Genomic DNA, 20,070 nt, shown 5'->3' on the forward strand with positions numbered 1-20,070 from the left:
ATTTATCCACCCGATTAGATGGCCTTCTAACCGGTTAGATACCTCCATCTATCCGGTTAGATAAGATTTGCAGTTTTAATGTATACTGGACCATTCATCTACCCAATTACAAGAAATCTTCTACCCAGTTAGATGAAAAGATATTTGCACCTTGACCCCATATTTCAGTATAATCACTTAATTAACCCCACCAAAACTTCAATCAAAGCATAGAATGACCATAGTAATTGACTATTTTTATCCTTTTTGGGTTTCCAACAAGGATTAACCATGCTAAATGACTGAAATACCCTCATGGATCCTAGAACCTCTATGATTGCACTGAATGACCAATTTGCCTTTGTTGGGGCCTTAATGTACCCAATTTATGTGAAAATGGTAGTTTTACCCCTAATGAGTTGTTGATGAGCGCTGAAAAGTACGTATTTAAACCCCTTAAGCTTGAACATTTTAGGACCTTTATCTATCTTACTTTCCCATTTTAGACTAATTTCATGTTATTGTCCTTTTTAGGTGCTTATCCCGAAAATAAGTTAATTCAGCCAAATAAGAGCTTAAAAAAAGCTAATTCAAGCTGGATGGAAGAAATGAGCAAAGTGGAAGCAAAATGAAACAAAGTGTGGAATTCAGCATATTCGATCGATCTTAAAAATACTTCAATCAATCAAAAGTTCATCGATCTAGACTCTCCAAGATAGATCCAAGCTCTTTTGTCCTTATCCAAAGATCCCACAAAGTTCGATCGATCCAACATTTCTCGGATCGATTGAAAAGATTCCATCTTATCCTATTGTACCACCCCACCTACCACTTTTGTCTCTTTTCCCAAAATATCTTAGATCTATCCTTATCGAAAAAGACACCACCATGGGAGGATCGATCCAGCCAAAGTTTGATAGATCTCAGCCAAGTTCGATCCATCTCAGCATAGGTTCAATCGATCGAACCCTCTTAAGTGTGAATTAAATCAATTTTCAGCTCATTAAAAGTTGTCTCATGGTGCAATCATTGGAGGAGCCCTAGCGTACGAGCCTAGACCATTGGGTGTGACATTTAAGCTACCTATATAAGGATGATGAGCCACTTTTACATAAGGGGGTGACAAGGAGGACCTAAATACAACATTTGGTTATTCTTAGAGGGGAAGAAAAGAGAAGAAGAGGCTAGAGACATATTCTTGGGAGGTCTTCCATTTACCTCAAGAAGAAGAGCACTTCTACCATAGAGATAACCCTTGAGGGTTGGAAGACACCATTATTGAGTGGCTAGACATCCTCTTGGGGCTAGAGTTAGCCCTAAGCATGCTTTCTTTACCTTGATTTATGTATTTTTTTAAGGGATTTATGTTGTAATACATGTTTTGACATTTATATATACATAGATCTTGTTTATTCAATGATTTATGTGGTTTAATTCTCCCAATTGATCATTTCATTCTATCCATATGTCTATGTATTCTAGAATAGATGTTCATGTGTTTATCTCTAGTTTTTGTGTTGTTGATGCATGTCTATGTGTGTTGATGCTATAGATCTAGAGATTGTCAAGACATAGTGCTTAATAGAATGCTCTTGTAGTTTATTTGATGGTTTATACTCATTTCTTGATGGATTGTGCCTCTCTCTTAGTTTAATTAGTTTAATTTCCATGTCATTAGCTTAGATGTAGTGTAGTTACCTTAGTTGTTAAATGGGAGGACAATACATGCTTGTTGTTTGATGTTCCATACTTATGAATACAAGTAATACATTTATCTAATTATGTGATGTGTTTGGATTGTGAGCTTAAAGGAAGGATTAATGGCTTAGTTTGATATGTTGTACTATTCATTGTGTTATTTAGACAATATACACTTAATTGGTCATCCATGCTTCTTGAAACAACCACACACACTCACTATTATTGCAACATATGTTTTTCCCCTCATTAATTGTGAATTGAGTGTATAGAAAGGTGATGCTTAGTGGTGACCTCTAAGTCCCAAGACCTCTCTCTCTTGTTTTCTCTATCCTTTAATTACTTGTTTTACATTGAGCTTGTTTAATCTTAATTGTAGTTTAATCAACCAATCAATCTACCTTTGATCATTCGACCTACTAACCCTAAGCATTGTTTCCATTACTAGTAGCCCTCTAATCCCTTGATGCGATCCATACTCACCCTAGCTACGTTAGTAGTAGTGTTGGTAGTGGTTTTTATAAATTCAAATTTGACCTAGAAAGGCTTTTCTTGAACCGCACATTTACTACATTATTTTGGCGTATAAGAACGGCCACTGTCAAATTTTGGCACCATTGCAGGGGATTGAATTGGCAACACCGTGTTTTGGCAACAATTAGGGATTTGTACTCTTTTGATCGTGTCTTTACTTTATTTTTATTTTTAGTTACTTATTGTGTTTTTTCTTATTTGGCTAGGTGAATTGAGCAAAGGAGGTTAAGCAAAAGAGAATTGAGAAGCACGGAGCTAAGCTAAGCATAAAAAGGGCTAAAATAAAATCTAAAAAAATTACAAAGCATAGCAAAGCTTGGAAATTGAAAATGAATTGAAGTTGCTTAAGGACCCTTTGTGAGATCTTTCTAACTCAATCTCTAGTTAAATCGTCGGCCCGCGTGGAGGCTTGCTTTTCATTTCTTAGATAAATCGTGAGCCCGCGTGGAGGCAATTTACTTTTCTTTGCATGTTATTCAAGCATGGAAGCATGGGATCATTATATGTGGAGATTTGTTGATTGAATTGTTGCGGGGCCAAAGTGTTTGCTTAGATGATTTCATTGTTATGTTTCTTGAATTTTGTGCGGTCTTAACCAACCCATCATCATAACCAATGGAAACTCTAGAGGGTCATCTTGGTTATTTAGACCCGAACTACATGGAGCATCCTCCTTTCAACCAATTTCCTCCCGGAGTTCAAGCTCTAATTCCTCCAATGATTCTTCGTGATCATTATAATCTTCATGAATACCATGCACCAACTTGCATTATGCTTCCTAATTTTGAGGCAAATTAATATGGAATTAAGCCCGAGACCATTCAAATGTGTCCACTCTTTTATGACTTAGATAGTGAGGAGCCATATAAACATCCTGATGAATTTCTTGAAATATGCTCTACCGTGAGGTACATGAATGTCCCAGAGGAAGTTCTTAGGTTACTTCTCTTCCCTTTCACTCTTAAAAATAAGGCTAAGCATTGGTTCAACAACTTAGGGGCAAATTCAATAACTTCTTGGTTACAAATGCAAGATGAATATTTAAAGAAATTTTACCCCGTAAGTTTGACCAATGTTATGCGAACTTCTATTCGTGAATTTTTTCAAAAGGAATGAGAACTTTCACAAGAGGCTTGGGAAAGATTGAATGACTTGTTAAGAAAGTGTCCATATCATGGTATTCCAAAATGGCAAGTTGTCCAATATTTCTATGAAAGCCTATCCGACACTCACAAGGACATAGTTGATACCTCATGTGGAGGATCATATTTTGGGAAACATGAAGATGATGTTTGGCACTTTTTTGAGAAAATGAGTGAAAATTCATTGCATAAATGTCACACTTCTCGGTTGAGTCATGATTCTAATAACAAAAAGAAAAATTTGGAAGTGTGTCAAATTGGAAGTCCAATGGAGATTGTTGCTGAGGTCAAAACTCTAACTCAAAAACTTGATCAATTTTTATTGAGTCAAAAGCCAGTAAAACAATCATCTCCTTTTCTTAACCATCATCTTCATCATTCTTGTGAGCCATGCATGACTTGTTCAAGTGTATTGCATATTACTTCCAATTGTCCCCATGGACATTTGCGTAATGAACACTATGAACAAGTCAATGCCACATTTGCTTACCCTCTTTCGAATGCTTATATTCCGATGTGGAGTGAGCATTCAAATCTTTTTCAAGCTAAAAATTTTCAAATCCGATATGTTCCTCCTCACTAAAGAAGTAGAGGCTTAAAAGAATTCGTCTCATCTTCTTCTTTTCATCAAAGAATGAACCATTTCTCTCATCCTCAAGCTTATAATTCTCAAAGTAGCTCTAATCACCCTCATGCACTTTCTAGCAACCCCACATTTGAAGATAAGGTCTTAGTAGCTTTGGGTAGTTTGGAAATAAACACCAATTTGTTGCATTCTCATTCTTAATCGATATCAAAGCTTGAGTCTCAAATCAGGATGATAGCTAATGCATTGAATGCAAGAGAAATTGGTAAATTGCCTAGCCAACCCGAAAGGAACCCAAAAGCTTAACATTTTATGGAACCAAACTCCACATCGGGGTGTCTTTCCCAAGAGTAAGTGCAAGCAATTACTACTTTGAGAAGTGGTAGACAAGTTGACAATAGGGTTGAACAACTAAGTGACGATAGTGAACCGGTGCAACCAAAAGTTGACACCCGTCCCGTTTCCAATCCTATTCCTATTTCCTTGGATAAGCATGGCCCTAGAGAGAATTCTCAACCTTCTTCATCATCCCCCCAAGTTGCAAGGTCTTATGAGCCAAAAGCTCCATTTCCTCATCCTTTGAAAGAAACTTCGCCTTTTGGGAGACAAGAGGGAAAAATCCATGACATGATGGAAGTCTTCAAATAAGTTAATATAAATCTTCCTCTCTTGGATGCAATTAGGCAAATTCCGCCTTATGAAAAAAATTTGAAAGATCTTTATGCGCAAAAGAGGAAGAGCAAGGGACAAGGCCCTAAAAAAGTGTTCCTAACGGAGCAAGTGAGCTCCATCATCTAATATAACACTCCACCTAAGCTTAAAGATCCCGGTGCTCCGACCATCTCTTGTGTAATTGGAGCCCATGAAGTTCGTAGAGCTCTTCTTAACTTAAGTGCAAGTGTCAATTTGATTCCTTACTCCGTATATGTCCAACTAGGTTTGAATGAATTGAAGCTAACGTCGGTGGTGCTTCAATTGGCCGATGATCCGTTAAAACACCTAGGGGCATAATTGAGGACATACTCATCAAGGTTGACTAGTTTTACTTCCCGATTGATTTCATAGTTCTTGATACTGAACCAGTTGCAAATCTCACCAATCACATCCCCATCATCTTAGGAAGGCCATTTCTTGCTACCGCAAATGCTACCATTAATTGTAGATCCGGTGTCATGGACCTTTCTTTTGGTACTATGATGGTTAAGCTTAATGTTTTCAATGCAAGTCGACATCCCATAGATGAAGACGAGTGTTGTCTCATAGATGTCTTAGATAAGGTTGTTGAGGAATCTATTCCCACCATGGTCATGAAACAACCAACTGAGGATAATCTTTTATCTCTTCTTTCTGAGGACCCCCTTGCATCTTGTCTTCTTGAAATGTATGGTAATTGTGGGCTTGATAGTGAAGGGTTAATGAATGAAGTTTATAATTTAATGGAATCCGTTGCAAGTTTGGATTTTCCACCTTGGAAAGATCCAAAAGAACCTCTTCCTCTACTCTCTAACACTCCACTGGTTCCATCTCTAGTCTCCCCACCCACTTTTAAGCTTAAACTCTCCCTCCCAATCTTAAGTATGCCTTCCTAGGCTCAAAAGAGACTCTTCCGATCATCATTTCTTCAAATCTTGAAAAAGATCGAGAGAACTCTCTTTTGAATGTGCTTAAGGAAAATAAGGAAGCTATAGGATGGAGTTTGGCGGATCTAAAAGGAATTAATCCTTCCATTTATATGCATCGCATTCTTATAGAAGAAGATGCAAAACCTTTTAGAGATGCTCAAAGAAGATTAAATCCAACCATGACAGAAGTGGTTAAGAAAGAAGTAGTTAAGCTCTTAGATGCCGGTATCATTTATCTAATCTCTTATAGCAAATGGGTGAGTCCAACTCAAGTAGTTCCCAAGAAATTAGGGATTACGGTGGTTAAAAATGCAAAAGGCGAGGCAATTTCTTAGCGTACCTCCAATTCATGGCGAGTATGCATTGACTACCAAAAATTGAATGCCGCCACTAGGAAAGATCACTTCCCTTTGCCATTTATTAATCAAATCCTAGAAAGATTGGCCGGGCAACAATACTATTGCTTTCTTGATGACTATTCCGGTTACAATCAAGTAGCCCTTGACCCCTTAGACCAAGAGACAACCACCTTTACTTATCCTTTTGGCACATTTGCTTATAGACGGATGCCTTTCGGTTTGTGCAATCCTCCCGTAATATTCCAAAGGTGTATGATGTCAATTTTCTCGGACATGGTGGAAGAGTATCTTGAAGTCTTTATGGATGATTTTTCTATCTTTGGGTCTTCATTTGATGCATGCCTCAAAAATTTGAATTTAGTGCTTAAAAGATGTCATGAAATAAACTTCGTTCTTAGTTGGGAAAAGAGCCATTTCATGGTTCAAGAAGGTATTGTTTTGGGTCACGTCATCTCAAAAAGGGGAATTGAGGTGGATAAAGCGAAGGTTGAGCTCATTTCTGAATTGCCTCCACCTTCTACAGTGAGAGAAGTTCGCTCCTTTCTAGGTCATGCCGGCTTCTATCGTCGTTTCATCAAAGACTTTAGCAAAATTGCTAGACCCTTGTGTAATCTTCTCGCCAAGGAAAGTCATTTTGTCTTTGATCAAGCATGCCTTGATGCTTTCCATAAATTACGTGACTTGTTATCATCTACTCCTATTATACAACCTCCCAATTGGTCATTACCGTTTGAAATCATATGTGATGCTTTTGATTATACCATGGGAGCAGTTTTGGAGCAAAAGGTAAGAAAACTTCCATGCGCTGTATACTATGCAAGCAGGACCCTCTCGGGAGCTCAATTGAATTACTCCACTACCGAGAATGAATTACTTGCCGTAATATATGCTCTTGAAAAATTTCGGTCCTACCTCTTAGGGTCAAAAGTCATTGTCTATTCTGATCATGCTGTTTTGAAGCACCTCTTGACTAAGTAGGAAACAAGGTCTCGTTTAATAAGATAGATTTTTCTCCTTCAGGAATTTGACTTTGAAATCAAAGATAAGAAAGGCACCGAAAATGTGGTTGCCGATCATCTCTCAAGGTTGGTAGTTGTATCTTCCCCTAGCTCACCAATTCGTGATTCATTTTCAGATGAACAACTTTTTCAAGTTTCTAATGGACAAATGCCTTGGTTTGCCGACATTGTAAACTATTTGGCAATTGGCAAGCTTCCAACTACTTGGTCAAAGAACGAAAAGAACCATTTCTATGCCAACATCCGGAATTACTATTGGGAAGACCCTATCTTGTACCAATATTGTCCGGATCAAATTGTGAAATGATGCATTCCGAAGAGTGAAATTTCAAGCGTTCTTGTGTTTTGTCATACTCTTGCATGTGGTGGGCATTTTAGTGCAAAGAAGACCACATTGCAGGTTCTTCAATGCGGGCTAGTTTGGCCCATAATCCATAAAGATGCTTACAAGTTTTGTAAATTGTGTGAAAGATGTCAAAAGATGGGCTCAATGTTAAGAAGAGACATGATGCCTTTTACAAATATTCTTATTGTAGAGATCTTTGACATATAGGGCATTGATTTTATAGGTTCATTTCCCATGTCCTATGGTTTTCAATATATTCTACTTGCCGTCGACTATGTTTCTAAGTGAGTGGAGGCTTGTGCTACCAAAACAAATGACCACTTCGTGGTTATTCAATTCATTAAATCCAATAATTTTGCTCATTTTGGTATGCCAAGGGCTATGATAAGTGACAGAGGAAAGCATTTTTGCAATTAATTCTTAAGGTAACTCTTTCTTTAGTGCTCCGTTACACATAAAGTCACCACTCCTTATCATCCTCAAACAAGTGGACAAGTATTAGTGTCAAACCGGGAAATTAAGTATATCCTGGAGAAAACGGTTAACACAACCCAAAAGGATTGGTCACGCAAATTGATTGATGTTTTATGGGCTTACCTAACGGCATACAAGACTCCCATTGGCATGTCTCCTTATAGACTTATTTATGGAAAGCCTTGCCATCTTCTGGTTGAGCTAGAACACAAAGCTTTCTAGGCGGTTAAAAAGCTCAATTTTGACCTTGACAAAGCCAAAGAGAATCGCTTATTCCAATTGAATGAGTTGGAAGAGTTGAGGCATAATGCTTATGACAATGCCAAACTCTATAAAGAGAGGACCAAAGCTTTTCATAACAAACACATTAGGAAGAAATCTTTTGAGCCTGGTCAAAAAGCTTGGCCTTTTAACTCTAGGTTAAAGCTCTTTCCAGGAAAGTTGCGAACCAAATGGGGAGGTCCATATGAGATCATCTCTGTTGCGCCGCATGGGGCGGTTGAGATTCAAAGTTTAAAGAATGGTAACACATTCATGGTGAATGGGCAAAGGTTGAAACCTTACATCGAGGGACAAGTTTTTCAAAGGCATATGGAAGTAGCACTTTTAGTAAATCCAGTCTATGAAGAGATCTAGTGTCGCGCTCAATGTTCTCAAAACGAAGTTCAAAATTCTTGCTTATTTTTGGAAGTTCAATCGATCTCAAGAAAAGTTCGATCGATCGAACATCACTTTCTGCATCTAATCATCTCTCAGTTCGATCGATCGAGAATTTCCTACATATTTCAGCTCTCTGTGTATCGATCAAAAATTTCCTTAGATCGATCTAAGTCTTCCAAGATCGATTGAACTTTATATTCGATCGATCTCAGTTCCATACTTAGAAATTTTTTTGATCTCTGCATATTTCACCTTTCTGTGTATCGATCAAACTTGTCTGTAGGATTTCACCATTTCGATCGATCGAAAATTGGATCTATCTAAGTTCGATCGATCTGAAGATTTTTTATTTTATTTTTTTTTTTAAAATAAAAAATAAAAAAAATATATGTCAATCTTTAAAAGCAGCATTCCGTCTAGCTGGAAACGTTAAACTTAGCAATCATTGTTCATATTTTCTTGTATTTAGTTTAATCTTGCTTTCAATGATTCAATATATATATATATATAAATATGTTTCACTAGTGTGCCCTTATGTGTACTAAAGCATACTTTCATGCTTAAGCTAGGGCTTGATCTCATATCCCTCTTTTATATTGTGCTACATTGTCATAGAATGCATAACTTGATTATTCTTATCCCATTTGATATTTGATGTGAGTTTGCTAGTTTGGTTATTCAAGTAGGTTGTTGATTCCAAGTTTGGGGGAGACGTCTTTCGAATTAGATCATCGCCGAACTTCATGTCTTTGCCACCACGGTATACTCTTTCTATCTTTTCCATTGTTTTCATTGCACATTGAGGACAATGTGCGGTTTAAGTTTGGGGGTAAGGTGTCTTTTTTGCATTCTACTTAAAGTTGAGTTTTAAATACATGATTGAGATTGGAGATCCATGTTAGCTATGACTTTGATCTTTTGAGGACTATATTGCTTAAAATTTAAAAATTGCTTGACTTGAGAGTCCAATACTCCTTGTATGCCTTGTGGATGCCATTTAGGAGTAAATTTTGCTTGAACTTGTGGTCCACATCATCCTGATTTTATGATTGTTTTAAGATTCACTCTAGGATTCTACACTAGCACAGGCGCACACTAGCATTCATTTGTGGGGTACATGCTTTGTTGATTATTGAATTGGTTATATCCCAATTGAGCTAGTAGTGCATTGAAAACTTTCATTTTGATAAAGGTGGATAACAAACACTTTTCATTGAGTAGCTGAGATTCTAGTCTCATCAAGCACTGAATTTCTCGCGCCGAAAGGTGAAGGGCCCAAACTGTAGGTTAATAAATTGAAAAAAAAAAACAAAAGAAAAAAAAAAAAAAAAAGCAATAGAAAGTGAGGACTTTTCCCAAAAGGTGAGAAGTGGGAAATGATTAGATGGAGGTTGTTTTGATTTGTAGCCTAGTTGATTTGAGCTTGTAAGTCCTTAGGGGTGTTTGAACGCCTAATGCCCTAAAGCCGTCCAGTTTGGGAGTCATTGACCTAACACTCGACCTCATGGATCGCTAGAAAGCTTAATAGATCAACACATTGCACTATGCTTCCATTTTTTATCCTTAGGATAGTACAAAGAAAATAATAATAATAAAATAAAATGAAATTAAGTGAAAAGAATAAATGTACCTAGATCAATAAAGCTTTAATAAAAGGTCCACTCTTTATTTTGATGATCGGTACTAAATTTGTGTGCTAGTTTGAGGGTAAGGATGTGATAATTTCTTTAGTTGGCTTAGATAGCAACATATTTGATGCCGGTCCACTCAAAAAGGATTCTAGTGTTGTTTTGATTTCCATGATCATTTTCTTGATGTGTGGAAGACCATACTTGCTTGTTTGATGTTGAAATTTTGGGAGATTGCTTGGAAATGGTTGAAAAATTGCATACTTGAGGTAGTTTTCTCCCAATACTTGTTTGTAATATTGGTACCTTTTTTACGAGAACGAGCTTAATGTTTGTGGGTATCATTTCTGGAAACCTTCACGAGACTTCACTCGTCCACTAGGGGTAACCTAGGGGTTTTAAAAGGTTTGTTGCATATGCTAAATGCAATCGTGTTCCCTACGAAAGTGGCGTTATCCATTTATTACTTTCTAGATTCATAGTTGTATAGTTGTTCATTTCATTCCTTAACTTTGTAGTTCATTGCTAGGGACTAGCAATATTTAAGTTTGGGGGTGTGATAAGCGCTGAAAAGTGTGCATTTAAACCCTTTAAGCTTGAACATTCTAGGACCTTTATCTATCTTACTTTCCTGTTTTAGACTAATTTCATGTTATTGTCCTTTTTAGGTGCTTATCCCCAAAATAAGCTAATTCAGCCAAATAAGAGCTTAAAAGAAGCTAACTCAAGCTGGATGAAAGAAATAAGCAAAGTGGAAGCAAAATGAAGCAAAGTGTGGAATTCAACATGTTCGATCGATCGAAAGTTCATCGATCTAGACTCTCCAAGATGGATCCAAGCTCTTTTGTCCTTATCCAAAGATCCCACAAAGTTCGATCGATCCAACATTTTTCAAATCGATCGGAAAGATTCCATCTTATCTTGTTGTACCACCCCACCTACCACTTTTGTCTCTTTTCCCAAAATATCTTAGATCTGTCCTTATCCAAAAAGGCACCACCATGGGAGGATCGATCCAGCCAAAGTTTGATAGATCTCATCCAAGTTCGATCGATCTCAGCATAGGTTCGATCGATCGAACCCTCTCAAGTGCAAATTAAATCAATTTCCAGCTCATTAAAAGTTGTCTCATGGTACAATCATTGGAGGAGCCCTAGTGTACGAGCCTAGACCATTGGGTGTGACATTTGAGCTACCTATATAAGGATGATGAGCCACTTTTACACTAGGGGGTGATAAGGAGGACCTAGATACAAAATTTGATTATTCTTAGAGGGGAAAAAAAGAGAAGAGGAGGCTAGAGACACATTCTTGGGAGGTCTTCCATCTACTTCAAGAAGAAGAGCACTTCTACTATGGAGATAGCCCTTGAGGGTTGAAGGACACCATTCATGAGTGGATAGACATCCTCTTGGGGCTAAAGTTAGCCCTAAGCATGTTTTCTTTACCTTGATTTATGTATTTTTGAGGGAATTTGTGTTGTAATACATGTTTTGACATTTATATATACATAGATCTTGTTTATTCAATGATTTATGTGGTTTAATTCTTCCAATTGATCATTTCATTCTATCCATATGTTTATGTATGCTAGAATAGATGTTCATATGTTTATCTATAGTTCTTGTGTTGTTGATGCATGTCTATGTGTATTGATGCTATAGATCTAGAGATTATCAAGACATAGTACTTAATAGAATACTCTTGTGGTTTATTTGATGGTTTATACTCATTTCTTGATGGATTGTGCCTCTCCCATAGTTGAATTAGTTTAATTTCCATGTCATTAGCTTAGATGTAGTGTAGTTACCTTAGTTGTTAAATGGGAGGATAATCCATGCTTGTTGTTTGATGTTCCATACTTATGAATGCAAGTAGTATATTTCTCTAATTATGTGAGGTGTTTGGATTGTGAGCTTAAAGGAAGGATTAATGGCTTAGTTTGATATGTTGTGCTATTCATTGTGTTGTTTAGACAATATACACTTAATTGGTCATCCATACTTCTTGAGACAACCACACACACTCACTATTGTTGCAGCATATGTTTTTCCCCTCATTAATTATGAATTGAGTGTATTGAAATGTGATGCTTAGTGGTGACCTCTAAGTCCCAAGACCTCTCTCTCTTGTTTTCTTTATCCTTTAATTACTTGTTTTACATTGAGTTTATTTAATCTTAATTGTAGTTTAATCAACTAATCAATCTACCTTTGATCATTCGACCTACTGACCCTAAGCATTGTTTCCATTACTAGTAGCCCTCTTATCCCTTGGAACGATTCCTACTCACCCTAGCTACGTTAGTAGTTGTGTTAAGTAGTGGTTTTTATAAGTTTAAAGTTGACCTAAAAAGGCTTTTCTTGAACCGCACATTTACTACATTATTTTGGCGTATAGGAACGGCCACCGTCAGTTGTGAAGCCATAATAAATGTACCAAATGACTATTTTACCCTTATAGGCTCAAAACCAATATTTAACCACGATAAATGACTGTTATACCCTTATGGACTTTAGAACTATTATAATGACATGAAATGGCCATAGTACCCTTATGTGGCTTCAGGTTCGGGTAATGTAATACCTCTAATTTTAAAAGGATAGTCTCAGTATTATTTTTAATGTTTTAATTGCATTTTATTTATTTAGTTAATTATTTGGCTATTTGATTATGTGTTTAATTGAATTGGTTAATTAAATATATTATTTGCTTAAATATTTTATTTGACTTAAGTAATTAATAAAACTATGTGCTTGAATGTTATTTGAATTAGTTGATTTAATTGATCTGTTTGTTTATTTGTAATTAATTGTAGATTAAATAATTAAATATATTTTTGTTTTATTTTATTTTATTTTATTGTATGGATATGGTTAGTAGTAATGGACCAACCAATTGGGTCACATGGACTACTTGGATAAGAGTTTTAATGGGTAAGGATAATTACCCATGGATAATTTTATAGATCGATATATATATATATATATATATATATATATATATATATATATATATGTAAAGTAATTTATTAATTAATATTATTGTAACTTAGTATTAATAATCTGATGTACATATTTTTATATTTTTATAATAATGATATACATAGATTATATATGTAATATATTTTTAGTTACTCATGGATTGTTTTATATATATAGATATATGTATAAAAGGACAGTAATTAATTAATTAATATTATTGTAACTTAGTATTAATAATCTGATGTATATATTTTTATATTTGTATAATAAGGATATACACAGATTATATACGTAACATATTTTTAGTTACCCATAAATAGCTTTATATATATATATATATATATATAAAAGGAAAGTAATTAATTAATTAATATTATTGTAACTTAGTATTAATAATCTGATGTATATATTTTATATATTTGTGTAATAAGGATATACATAGATTATGTACATAATATATTTTTAGTTACCTTTTTAATATTTTAATTTTATTATTTTCTTTTATTAAGTTGACTTGGATTGGGAAAAGGATTAAGTTATTTTATTTAGCCTATAAATATATAAATATAGATTAATAAAAGGGGGCTAGAAATGAAATAACGTAGTATATTTTGGAGGAAAAAGGCATAGAGTTTAGAGAGACAAAGAAGGAAGAAAAAAAAAGTAAAAGAGGAAGAATGAGGCTAGGATTTTTATCAAAATCCTTAAGGCAAGTTCTTTTCTACTCTTATCTTTTGATTCAGATTATATACATGCTAGATTAGTTTCAGGATTAATTAATTAAATTAATTAAACTATATGCATGATTAAAAATTGAAATTACAGTGTATGTATATCTGTAATGGGTTTGTGAACATGTTTGGTAATTAGGATAAATTGATACATCATATGTGTTCTACAATGTTTAAATAATGTTTATGAACTATGTTGGAGTTATTAGGATGTTCTAAGAGGTTGAATTAGAGATTTGAAGTTCCAACAATGGAGGTTCGTAAGAGGAAGTTCACTGAAGAAGGAGAAGAACAGCGTAGGGATTGGCCGACCGATTCAGGGTTTCGATCGACCAAAGTATCGGCCGACCGATATGGGTCATCGGCCGACCGATAGAGCTGTATCGGTAGACCAGAATAGGATTTCAGTCGACCGATTCAGTACTGGAGTTTGGGTTTTGTTTGGGATTTTGCCTACTGTTCATAATATGTTATTAAATTTGTTTTAATAATTTTTAAATTGTTAAATTAGATTTATGGAAGATTTTAAAAACATGATTTAAATACACATGTTAAATATGAAATTTAATTAATTTAAAAAGGTTAAATTAATTAAATATGGTTGGATTAAATTATTTTAATCAATTATTTGGTTTCAAATAAATTTGATCAGATTGTGGAAGAGTACAATTAATTGAGATGCATATTAATTTTTATGAGATAAATTCAATTCATGTTACTTAGAATTGTTACATTTTGCTCAATTAAATGCAAAGGAATATCTGTATGTTTTATATCATGCTATGTATGGATTTATTTGATGTGATAGCATAACTGTAGCATCATTTATGGATTGTATGCATTCTATGCACCAGTATGGGATCGTGGCATATTAAGGACGGATCAATTAAAAACGTTAAGTCCTACCTATTCATATATAACAAAATGGATTAACTAAAATGTTAAATCTTATATATTTTCATGTCAGGTCAACTGAATCAGTTGGATGACATACAGGATATTAATTTTATGTTTGGATAGGACAGATTATATATATATAGAGTTATATGCCATGATATGAGCTTGAGTCTCAAGATCATGGTTAGGGTGTATATATTGCCAGGGATGTGTAGCTAGATATAGTGTAGTTGTGTGCCCTGGTAGGTCTAGGTACTCATACCCACTATATATGCGTTTTACATATTGCCTATTATTCAGGTTGAGACAACCCTATAGTTTAGTGAGGTTCTTTTAGTGTGTGTGTATATATATAGGGACGATTAGTTTTTGTTGAATAAATTAGGATGTATATGAGTTCTGAGTCTCAGTTTGGGATGTAGTAAATTAGAACTTGTTTGTGCGCCTGACCCACCATTATTTTCTAGGTGTTCGTTAGTTTCAGGTTTAAGGATTGTTCGTGCTGAGTAGAGATGATCTATTCACTCCTCTGTCTTAACGTATGATTTCTTTATTATTGTTTTAGTCAAATATTATTTTATTTTAGTTGGATTTTGGATTAGGGGTCCACATGACGGATTTTCAAGTTGTAATTTTAATTAATAACTAATATCAGAGGATTTTGTTATTGGAGGTTTATTATTGGATTAATTATTAAAGGATTTATGTGATACCCCTCGATTCTAGAGCCACGGGAGATCAAGTCCGAGCACAGATCCGAGGGATATCAGACAATTAATATGTAAACAAGTAGGAATAAAATTTGAATTAAGAATAAAATAAAAAAATGCTGAAAGAATTCTAAAATAAAAATCCTCAACTTAAAATAATAAATTAATAACATTTAAATCCTTCAAATCTGTACAACTCGGGAATCCATCTAGTGGACCCCTAATCACTCCAACTGGTAAAACATTTACAGAATTAAAATCCAAAACCAAAATAAGAAAGAAAATCCTATGTAGTCGGAAGAGTGAGTGACTGTATCTGCATCACCACGGTCAAACCCTAAGCCTGGTACTCACGAACACCTGAAAAGTAAAGTTGGGTCAGGCCCACATGCAAGTTCCATCCTACTACAATCCGCACATAAACCCGATACGCAGATACATCCTATATAGCTCGTCAATATCTACAATACCATAGACATATAAATACACACTATAGGATGCTCACTAGCCTATAACATAGTTCAGCCTGGGTAGAAGGTGACCTATAAAACACGCTTTCCAACAGCCAAGTACCTAGACCTACCAAGGAACATCAGCTATATCCAGCTATTCAACCTTTGCGATATACGCACCCTAACCGTGATCAGGAGACTCAAGCTCGTATCACGGTACCATAAATATATATATAAATTCCTTCCTAATGCAGAAAGATAAAACAAACATCCGTTATATCGTTCAACTGTTTTAGTTGACAGGACATGCATCCATGTAGGATTTAACTGTTTTAGTTAATCCATTCCGTATGTATGAAGGGGTAGGACTTAGCTTTTTGATCTAATCCATCCCTGATATGTCACCGTCCCATACCGGTACATATAATGCAAATGATCCATAAACAATACACATTCATTAGAATATCAAATATATCCAGAAACCAGCATAATAGAAATCAGATATTTTTAAGATCCCATGCAACCAGTATATGATTAAAATCATAAATCCTCCAAATAAACTGTTAAAGTACTGATAAACAATTTATATTATTCACATCCATACAGTTAATAAACAACAATTGAAATAGTTCATCAATTAACATCCATAGCACGGTATAATGATTGTCAGAAGTAAAACCTAAGCACATTATGCTAGCATTCCCAAACCATCCTTTTCCATACTAGTTCATTACTGTAACAAAGGTTAGTAACTAACTTCTCCTTAATCCTTGACGGCGTGTAAATTAGTAACTACATCATATGACGTCTATTTAATCCTCCATCTTTAAACCTGTGCATGATCTTATGACACGCAGAAATCCAATCCGCACTGTAAATAAAACCCTAATGGTGTTTCATAGTACTCCAATTTAAATGGTAAAGCACAACCGGCACGTAACACCTCCTCAACTTCTGACAGCATGTGACTTAGGATTCAAAGCTCAAGCTATCTATAACCAGATCCTAGACCAACCCTTCCAGCCTTCATTAAGTTGTATATATAATTAATACACCATTCCACACATAATTCCTTAGCAGACCGTTTAAGTTCGCTAACATAAACTAGCAAATTAAACTCTCTTCTGCTGCATGCCAATACAAAGATTATTACACTATTATATATTAATTATTTTTAGAGGCTTATAGGTTAATTCTAATTATTTAGAACTCCCCTTCATTTTCCAAAAATTTCCTTTGGCCCCCTTAAGTCAGAAAGTCACTCGAAAACATCCGTAGGTGTTTTCCTTCAAGAGAGGTGGCTCCCCCATCATGGGAGCCATCTCTAAAGCACCTAGAGCCGGCTCCCCTACATGGACAGCCGGCTCTCTCTCCATGGGAGCCGGCTCCGTTCATTAAGGAGCCGGCTCTCTCCCTGAGAGCCTCCTCCCTCCTCCTCTGATCTTCCTCTCTGCTACTGGTGAACTCTAACCTTCAGTTCTTAATTTTTTTTAAAAAGTTTCATGGTTCAATCAGAGTCTAAACAGCCCTAGGAACCCCTCATATTCAAGTGTAAACCAATTGACAAAAATCGAAACCAAACACAACATAGTTTATGTAAGAAACAGGTTTCAGTTTTTCTAGACACAACAAAATTTACAGTCTGATAATCTGGTATCAAATTTCCGTTTTTAAGTTTCCAGTGTTCAATTATAGTCCAAACCATCCTAAAAACTCCTTGGATTCCTTACGAATTAATTTATAGAAGTTTAAAACCCCAATCAACATAGTTTTATGCAAGAACCAATTTCAGTGTTTTAAACCATAAACAGATTCTGATACGTTATGCGTCAACCATTAATTTTAAAAGTTGAATTAGTTCCTGGAGACTAAAAAGAATGCACAGAACACAAGTTTACAGGAAAGAGATAGACTGAAACTTGCCTCTAGGTTTCAGTTTGAAACCTTCAACCTTCGTCTGCAAATTCCGGCAAACTTAACACATTCCCTTCCTCCTTTGGTCACTGCCCCTTTTTCCTCTGTTTTGCCTTCTCAAAACTAATACGTGCATACGGTTTTCTAACCCTAGCAGACTTATTTTGTTCAATATATATAGGCCTTCATTCTATATTTAACCTACTTTTAATTTCGACTAATTTACAAGTCGGCTAAATACTATCCATAAAAGAAAACCCTAACCCTAATCTATATCCACGACCATTTAAAATATAAACCAAATGAGTCACCTAAGCATAATTGTAAATAAAGCAAACAAAAATTAAATAAACAATTGACAAATAAGTTATATAAACTAACCAACAATACACGTCAATTAAATCATACTAATAAAATAATTAAATTAAATCACACATAAACAATTCAACAATTAAATTAAATACACATAAATAGTAATTAAGCAATTTAAATTAAATACACACAACTAATAATTAAGCAACTAAGCAAATACACATAAAATAAAATTCCCCAAATAAAACAATCAATTCAAACAACTAAGTCATATAATCAAATAAAAATGAAATAAAAACCAAAATGCAAAATTAAATTCCTATTTTGTCCTTTTGAAAACTAGGGGTATTACATTCTTCCCCCCTAACAAAAGGAATTTCGTCCTCGGAATTTATGAAACTCTGAATTAATTACTGTGCAAAATTCATTTCCGTTTCCGTGTGGCACAGCCCCTTTAGACGAGCTCCACCAAATTCCAACATATCCAACAATATACTAAGTTTCTATGTTTAAGACAATAGCATAAATGTACAACGCCTAGATTGTATCTAGCAACGAGCCAATCTTACCCAATATTTAATGAAGGGTAACCATCCCTATTCCTTCCAGTTCCATAGAACTAACACATAAAAGTCCTATGCATCCAACGCTTAACAAGTTGGTAACGCTAAACAATAGGCTACTGCTGAAACCAATAACCAAAACCCGTGAAGAGTCGGTGCGATACATAAAACTAACTTTCCTCCAAAACACATTGCTTCCGATACGGAAGACCGCTCAAATAACCTTTTCCTGATAGAAAACTCCCATATACGAGTTCCACTATCTACAAAATCCGACTGTCGCATCCAAACTGTGACCACTCATTACCAAAAGAGAGCATAGTTCTCTAATGTATCCTTACATAAAGTCAAGGTCTTATTAGATAACCTCGCTTCCATGCCAGACCAACCAGTGAGAGATCGGCACAACCCGACATCTAAAATCCCAAACATTGTCGCATAAACCTCCTTGTGCCAACAATAACACAAATAATATCTGAAACGGTAAGTAACATTTTCAATTACCCATGCCAACCTAGGATACATATCCTAAGCATATTTTCCATAATTAAATAGAATATTGCGATCCAATTTCCTGTCTAGAGATGCAAAGCAAAGTTGTTACTCCAACACCTTCAGAAAGCTCCTTTGACATAGCACCAGTTATCTTCCATATTGAATAACCACATGTTATACCTCCGTTATCATCGCAATGTACAACTGATAAGAAACGCCAAATTAAACTCCACTAAAGTGTAGTCCACAAGCGAACTTGCTCTATCCACTACTCTTAAACCATATGGAATTAAAATTCCCACAAATGTCAGTAATTTCTACCAACCATCCCCTCCTGATTAGTCCTACTCCCATCTCGATATAAGAAAGAACTAAAACCTCCAGTGATATCCAAGTATCAATTTTCCACCCTACTAACAGATGATACTCTTGGGGATAGTTATGTACATGTCCCTATCCGTACCGCACCAAAAGTAACATTGTATGTCAGGATGCAACTCATAACTATTTGACTGCACTGTAAAATTTTACTAATTTACATCTCAGTCACTTCGACCTTCCTAGAATTATTAAGACAACTACCAATCCTCCTTCAGTACCCTAAACTCATCTGAGTAAGGTACTGCCTCCTGTGGGATCAGCTCAAATATTCTAAGTTGACCACTTCCATTTCCCTGGTAACAGCAGGTGTTATAATTTCCATATGTTAAACCACAACGGATTGTGCAACAACCACCGAAGGTTCAATTACCATACCGGTTGATAAGATCACCTTCGTCCCTATTACTTTCACCAGACGAAGCTTAATGCAAAGTGTGAATCACCACATCTATCCATCTAAGCTGTCTCGTGATCCGTGTTATTCGTAGGAACTGATATCTTACTAGTTCCCAAAATAGACAAAATGAAACTGATTTATTTTATCAGTCAACGATCTCCCAACCAGAATCCTGACCCTTGTGTAG

The sequence above is a fragment of the Cornus florida genome, unplaced genomic scaffold (assembly GCF_030987335.1).
Source record: "Cornus florida cultivar Cherokee Brave unplaced genomic scaffold, ASM3098733v1 CherokeeBrave_3.0.0_Hap2_Chr05, whole genome shotgun sequence".
NCBI lineage: Eukaryota > Viridiplantae > Streptophyta > Magnoliopsida > Cornales > Cornaceae > Cornus > Cornus florida.